Here is an 8,023-nt window from a genome sequence, read left to right as displayed (position 1 = left end):
TTTAGAAATGGGGAAAAAGGAAATTTTCAACGCTTAAAGAAATTCAATTTACGAAAAATAATTAATAAAAAAATTAAAAAGCAGTAGGTTTCCGGGATATTTAATAAAATAATTAGGTTTGAAATTGTAATTTTTACATGTGAATGGAGATTCCATCAGCCGTGTATTTGGTTAAGAATTTAATGCAATTAACGATTTTAAAAAAATTTTATTTTCATTGAATTTGATTGAAAAAATAATAAGCTAAAGATTAAAACAATAAAAAAAGTAGCTTTCGAACGTATTACGGATATATTTTATATTTTTTATGAAAAATCACTCGGAACTTGCGTTCTTTAAAGTCTTGTATTTGACTTGGCAACACCGTTTGCGCAGTTACCCAAAGCATAAGTAACCGCGGTTTTTTAAATGCTAGAGGATCTTAGTCATTTCAGTTAGATAGTCAACATGAATAAATTTTAAGGTTAGGGAACTCTTTTTGTGTTGTCAAGTGTTTACCGGTAATTCAGGCGCTATATTTTTTATTAGTCAATTAAATGTTAATAATTATTTAATGAGTAAATTTATCGGAAGTATCCTCTAAAATGTTATTAATTAATTTAAAAATTAATTCTAAGATAACAAAAGTATTTATAGGTATTATTTTTTTATAGACATTCTTTACACTAAGAGGGTACTTGGATCTCCTTAAACTTTTCAAAGCAAAACTTATATTTTTCCCTTATTTAGAATTCTAAAAGCTGTATACTATACACTTTATGCGTGTTTTACTCAACAATTATACTTCAGAAGTAAACAACATATTCACAATGTAAATTAACCTTTAACAGGACTACATAATAAAGGTCAGGGCCGTATCTAAGTGCTAGACGTGTTTTTTTCAGCTCTCTAGTTTCGGTGTTTTTTATGCACTTAATTTTTAGTTATTTCTTTTATTCAGTGGTAGTTATAGGTAGTTTTAACTGAGAATTTCTTTTTGCTAATTAGTTTTGTCGTGTGAGCTTTGGATATTGACGAATTTAATCATAAATTGTGAGACCGCGTGTTTCTCCAGTCTTCGAGTGTAGGCTGTCTGTCAGACGTGCTATTGAGCTGGATTTTTCGAGAGATCGATGCGCGCAACGGTAATTTCTGGTACTAATACTATTACCGACGGGCAATTTAAAATGCCTAAAGTTAAGTGTGCGCTGTGTTTTCTTAAAATTGTGAAGACAGTAGACTGTGTTAAGACTTAATTAAAATGTAAGCATTGTTTTCATTCTGAATGTGTTGCAACTAAGTATTCAGTAGACCTGACGAAAGATTCCAATGCTGTCTCGGATAAATGCTCTTCATGTTTTATGGAATCTACAGTGACTAATTTGTTAGAGAAAATAGAGGGTAGATTAGCTGGTCTTGAGTCAATGAAAAAGTCGCTCGAATCGATGACAGAGACTGTGGCAACGTTAGTTAATGACAACAAGGAAATTCGTGAGGATCTAAAGGAATGTCAAAATAAGATTGGCTCAGTTGGAAATGATGTTAAGGAGGTTACTAGCAAGATTGAGAATGTATCTCGAAAAGTCAACGATCACAATACCCGTCTTGCTGCTGTTGAAAGTAAAATCACAGGAGCTGCTGGTGCAAATGCTGTTTTGGCAGATTATGACACGAGTCTGCGTGTTGCTTGTCTCAGTCTTGCGAATCAGACAGATCCAAATAAGCTTGATAAAGATTTTGTTCCTGCTTTGGCTAACTGTCTTGATGTAGCATTGTCTGAGTTTGAAATTATTCGTGCTCAGTGCATGGGAAGGAAGAAGATCAATGCCCAGTCCGTGACAGGAAGGATAAGATCTCGAGCTATCGTTGTTGAGCTTACTAGTGCTTCTAAGTGTAGGCAATTGATTCATGCTAAGAGAAAAAAAATGCCTAATCTGATGGCTGATAAAATTATTGCGACGTTGCCCTTCAAATAAAGTCAGCGTAAATAGACGCACGCCAGTTGAATTACGTGAACTTTGTGATAAAGTTCGTAAGAGGTTCACGCAGATTGATGCTAAGTTCATTTGGATTATGGATGATGCTGTCCTCATACGCAAGGATGCGTCTTCTAAGCCAATCAGGATTGTGCCTTCAACTAATCTTGAAGGTATTGATCTATAGTCATAACCGGACATTGCTTCATCGTCGCGTCACTTGCCACCGTTACCATCGCGTCTAGACTATTGTCAGATGCCAAAATCGTGTATTTCAAGATGTAACTGGTTATAATTTTTGGAATTCGCTTCGGATCGAGGTCACATCAGCTGCCACATTAGAGGAATTTCGCAATGTTTGTTTTCGATTCTTGCAGCACTTAGAGTAAGACAATGAGCATGATTAAGAGTGAATATTGAAAAATACGGTTTGATGATGTTGGAAATGTTGGAAATGTCCTGTAGTTATTATTATTGCTACTATTATTGTTTTCATGAGCTATTATTCTTTAAAATGTTATTATTATTATTAGTTTACTATATTAAATACTGTTGTCAATGCGATTCATTATAATTATCTTTGTACTATAACTACCTTTATAATTTGTATAAGAAATATAGTCTCAGGGAGTTAAGCTCCATGACCGAGAAATGAATAAATGAATAAATAAATAAATTATAACGTTTAAATGGTAAATATTAAAAGTGAATAGTAAAATCACGATTTTACTGTTTGAAATGGTAATTTTTAGCAGTTGATCATTACTTATTATAAATCGACTGTTATTTATTACAGTTTACTTTTTTCCGTGTAGGTATAAAAAGATCAATTAAATAGTGGTGATGCTATTTAGCTAGATATCTTCTGAAGATATTCTTTGTTAGACTATTTTAATATAATATTTATATTTTAGTTAAATAAAATTAGGAGTGTTAATTTTTTTAATATTTCTGTTCTAATATTTCAAACGTTAATTCCAACCCAACCCAGTTTGCCTAAAGCGGCTAACATTACACACAATCGTTGAAAAATTGCTGGATGGCCATAATGAACCTCATAAGGATCCTACGCAATTAATAGTCTAATGATTTGTAGAAACGCAAGCGTATAAATGACGTGAATTCTTAAATAGCACTCCCTGGTCTCTATTTTCTGCGTAACTACCTATCGAAGTTCTTATTTAGGGTAAAGGTCACATTAATTCCCAAAAGTAACATTAGCACCACAGTACATCAGCTTCGACAAAGGGTGTAATGAAAATTGGGTTCATTATCGGCCATTTGTCTTAATTAATAATTTTATAAACCATAAAGCTGTCAACGATACACCCGAATATTATTAATATTATTCCCGTGCATAAGCTGTTTGTTTCGCGATGAAGTCATTCGGGTTTTCTCGATTTCAAATTTTGTCATAGGTCACCACTTGTGTTTATATCTTCCAGCAGATAACAACAATGAAGCATAAACTTCTTTAATTACTTCGGCTGTTTATCATACAATGGTCACTCAATTTTATTATTATCGATGCATGGACATGACACGTTATCGGGTCGTCTTTGATAACATGAAGAGCGGTTTGTGAAAATAATTTTCGGAACTTCGGAAATTCGCGAATTCGGAAATTCAAGTACCAAAAGAATGGCCATTGAAGACTGCAGAAAACTTGATTTTTCAATTGGTGAGACAAACAATTAGAAATCATCAATCAGGTGTGAAAATCAGCCTCACCGTTTCAGACGTGACGGGTTTGGTTACAGATAATGAGAACGGACCTGGATATATTTTTAAAAAGATAGAAGAAATGTAAGTATTGCATGAAATTTTATTTAAAATTTTTTTCACCTCATTTCGGCGACTATTTTTATAATAATACTTGTGATAGTTTCGAAACTTTTCTTAACGAAAATAAGAAGTTGAATTATCTAAAACAATGTTGAAATTTAGTTAAAATTAGAGTGTTTTCACGAATTACGTGCGAGTCCTTCTAATAAATTTTCTCTCGGGTTTCTTCGCTTCTTTCGGATTTACCACATGATTAACTCCTTTGATAACTGAGAGTTTAGAGAAATTCTAACCTGATATTTAAAAAAAAAATTGTTGTTGGTATTTTGGACGACTGATGATAAGAAGCATCAGAGAGTGGTTTACGATCGAACTAATTTTTTTCGCCCCATACTTCGGCAACTATTTTTATTATTATACCCTTGTTAGTTAACGGAATCTAAATATTTAGCATACTATTGTCTCGATTATTTAATGGAGATTAATTGCATACTTTTAAAAAATTTATTTAGTGCAATAGAAACGGAAAAAAACATCAAAATAGTTTAAAAAATTTTCCCGTCCGTCAAGTATGAACCTGGTAAACACTGTAGCTTGCTAAAATATCCATTAATTCGGTCAAATGTTTTTTTTTTAATTCTTTGAAGGAATTGCAGGCCACTTACCGTGGATGGCTATGTAACTCAGTGTCGTTTAATTGCAATTAATAAAATAAAAAAACCAAAAGACTGTATATATTTATATATTTGGTACATTTATCCTACTAAAGGCGCCTAGGTATTATCGTCCTATTACAGCTGTTTTATATTTTTCATTTTGTTATTATTTCATAATTAAAGGAGCATTACGACTTTAAGATTTTATTTTTCTTGTTTTTGCTGTCAGTCATGAAGACACCTGCCGAATAGATTTGATTATACCGTTAAAAACTGAGTTAGTAATGCCTGAAGCTAATCTCTTGGGTCCCACAGGATAGCCTCGGGAGTAAGTACTCTTAAGGGGTTATACGCACTTGCGAGGCTCAAAAATAACGTTTTTTTACGATTTTTTTGTGGACACAGCTTTTATTTATTAAGTACAAGTGATAGTAATTCTGAAAGAGCACACTTTGAAGAATATAATTGTGTATTACTCGTGTCAAAATATTGATGTGCACCGCCTCTGCAGATGATGTCCCGAACGACCTCCAAAAAAAGGCGCTTGGCGGTGAGCACGATTTCGTCGGTTTGGAATATCTGAAATAAAAAAAAAAGGTGAATTCTTTTAAAGGATAGATAAATGCAGGTATTGAACGAAGGAATAAACAAAATTTTCATTTTTGACAAAATGGCGGCAATTTGAAAAAAATTTTTCGTTTTCGATGAAAATTTTCGCTCTAAATTGTCAAAAAAAAAATAGTAAAAAATTTTTACATCTTATTCCTTCGTTCAATACCTGAAGAATGTATCTAAAAAGATTGTGTTAAAATTTCAGCCCGATTAGTTGAGCCATCTCTGAGAAATCTTGCTCACTGACTCTGAAATGACAGTTTTGAGATAAACGCGTTTAAAGTTTCAGAAGTAGTTTACACATAGGTAAATTTCGTTTTTTTACACGCTTTTTATTAGCTTCACTTGTATGTCAGTTTGTCAGTTTGTCAGTTTGTCAGTTTGTCAGTTTGTCAGTTTGTCAGTTTGTCAGTTTGTCAGTTTGTCAGTTTGTCAGTATGTAACTCTCCTTCGCATAAAGAGACTACCATAATGATATTATTTAAATTTTGATTATTATCAACCTAGAACCCAGGTGATGACCTTCCTAGTCATCCTCTGATGACCATCCCGAAGTTATATCTCGAAACCAGGTGTTTTCCTCCGTAGGTTTTCATCGGGAATGGCACAGATAAACCCGTACATCAACCCGGAATCCTCTGATGACCATCCCGAAGTTATATCTCGAAACCAGGTGTTTTCCTCGGTAGGTTTTCATCGGGAATGGCACAGATAAACCCGTACATCAACCCGGAATCCTCTGATGACCATCCCGAAGTTATATCTCGAAACCAGGTGTTTTCCTCCGTAGGTTTTCATCGGGAATGGCACAGATAAACCCGTACATCAACCCGGAATCCTCTGATGACCATCTCGAAGTTATATTTCGAAACCAGGTGTTTTCCTCCGTAGGTTTTCATCGGGAATGGCACAGATAAACCCGTACATCAACCCGGAATCCTCTGATGACTATCCCGAAGTTATATCTCGAAACCAGGTGTTTTTCTCCGTAGGTTTTTTACACGCTTTATATTAGCTTCACTTGTATGTCAGTTTGTCAGTATGTAACTCTCCGTGGGTAATTTGCGCGCCTGAATATTTTTGATAATCAACAAATAATAGTTTAAAAAACTAAAAATCACGCTTTTATAAATAAACCAAACTAAAAGTAAAATAAATAATAGTTTAAAAACTAAAAACACGCTTTATAGAAAACCAAACTAAAAATAGAAAATAAATTTTAATAAATTTAAATTAAGAATAGTGTTAAAAATTTCAATAAATATAAATTAATAATAGTGTAAATAAAAAAATGTATTTTATTTTAAAAAAAGCGTGGGGTGCATGGTGTCAATAGTTATAAATATTTTATTGACAGATATGAGTAGAGTGATTATCATTTTGATATCTTAAAAAGCACCCCACGCTTTTTTTAAAATAAAATACATTTTTTTATTTACACTATTATTAATTTATATTTATTGAAATTTTTAACACTATTCTTAATTTAAATTTATTAAAATTTATTTTCTATTTTTTAGTTTGGTTTTCTATAAAAAGCGTGTTTTTAGTTTTTTTAAACTATTATTTTTAAACTTACATGGTATCATCGATTCCAGGGCCATAAGAGGGACCTTGTGTAGGATCCTTAGCTTCCAGTAAGTCCAGCTGGTGTTATCGTCAAGCCATTCTTTCTTCGCGCGTGCTCCCTAGCGCTCTCGCGTCGGAGATCATCACACGCTCTGCGTCCTCTTTCTGAGCATAATCATGAGCTGCGGTGCCTAATAAAAGCCCTAATGCACTCATAATGTGTAACAATGATGTTGTACCTTCATTATATGTTGCAGCTGCAATGTAAGCCGCTATTTCAACAACTTTAGAGCCACATGGAACAACTATATCAATGATTTTTCCAGTGTAATATCCGATCAATGATGTCACTCCATATAAAGAAGAATACCCTCACTTCTTCCAGGTTCCGTCACCCGAAACTGTTAATTCTCCATCATTTTGGTCACCTTGGTTTCCAGCAGTCGCTTCTTTTTCCTCGGTACAGGCTTTTTCAAACAGTTTTTCAGCTGCTACTTTCACACAAGAATAAATGTTCTCAATAATCAAGTCATAAGTGTTTTGTGTTAAAAAAGCAGGCATATCCATCAAGCCACAAAATTTAGCTGCGCCTTTTAATCCTAGTTCCAGAATTCTCATCACAAATATAAATCTTCTGTTTATTTCGTAAGAATGCTTGACAAAAGGGCTGGAGTTTATCACACGATTCTCACACTTATCACACAGTACAACAATTTTAAAACCAAGTCCACGGGTAGAAGCAGTTTCAAATTTTATGTTTCCCTTCCAAGACTTACATTGCACATATTCACTTATCGCAGCAAATACTGTAATGAAGTTTAAAATTCTATATTCAATCGAAGGATCACGTGAAACTAAAATCTCTTTCTTCATTTTGAATTTTTTAGTAGACGCACTAAAACTACTTTCATCCGTTTCAGTAGTCTTTGGATTAAAAGTCTGTGTTCTCTTCTTTCTTCTAGATATTTGGACATTTTCGGTACTTCTACGAGATCTCGAACATTTACGAGGCATTTTTTTAACGTTTAAATAAAATTCACAATAAAACACAAAATTCACAAGTAAGTTTGAACTGAACGCACGATTTTACAACGTAGCAGAACAATTTAGACTGACGAAACACTTCTTTTAGGTTATAATATAACTGGATGTGGCCTTCAAGTCTTTAGTATACCTAACTATTATACTCGTATTCTACAAGAAAACAATAGAATAAAGGGTCTCAGGTAGCGCGCCTCATGCGTGCATCTGCTTGTCCAGTTCTTACTGGCCCTACTTTCTAACGCTCTGATGTGGCCTTACAAATTCAGGTATATCTCCGAAAGTATTTATCGGATTGACTTCAAACTTTCAGAGAATAAACTCAAATATAAGTACAATCCAAAAATGAAAAAAAAAACGATTTTTTGAAAATTCTAACTGCGTATAACCCCTTAAATAATTAAA

This window comes from Cotesia glomerata, linkage group LG4 (genome assembly GCF_020080835.1).
Source record: "Cotesia glomerata isolate CgM1 linkage group LG4, MPM_Cglom_v2.3, whole genome shotgun sequence".
Lineage (NCBI taxonomy): Eukaryota > Metazoa > Arthropoda > Insecta > Hymenoptera > Braconidae > Cotesia > Cotesia glomerata.
This window is presented reverse-complemented; position numbering follows the sequence as displayed.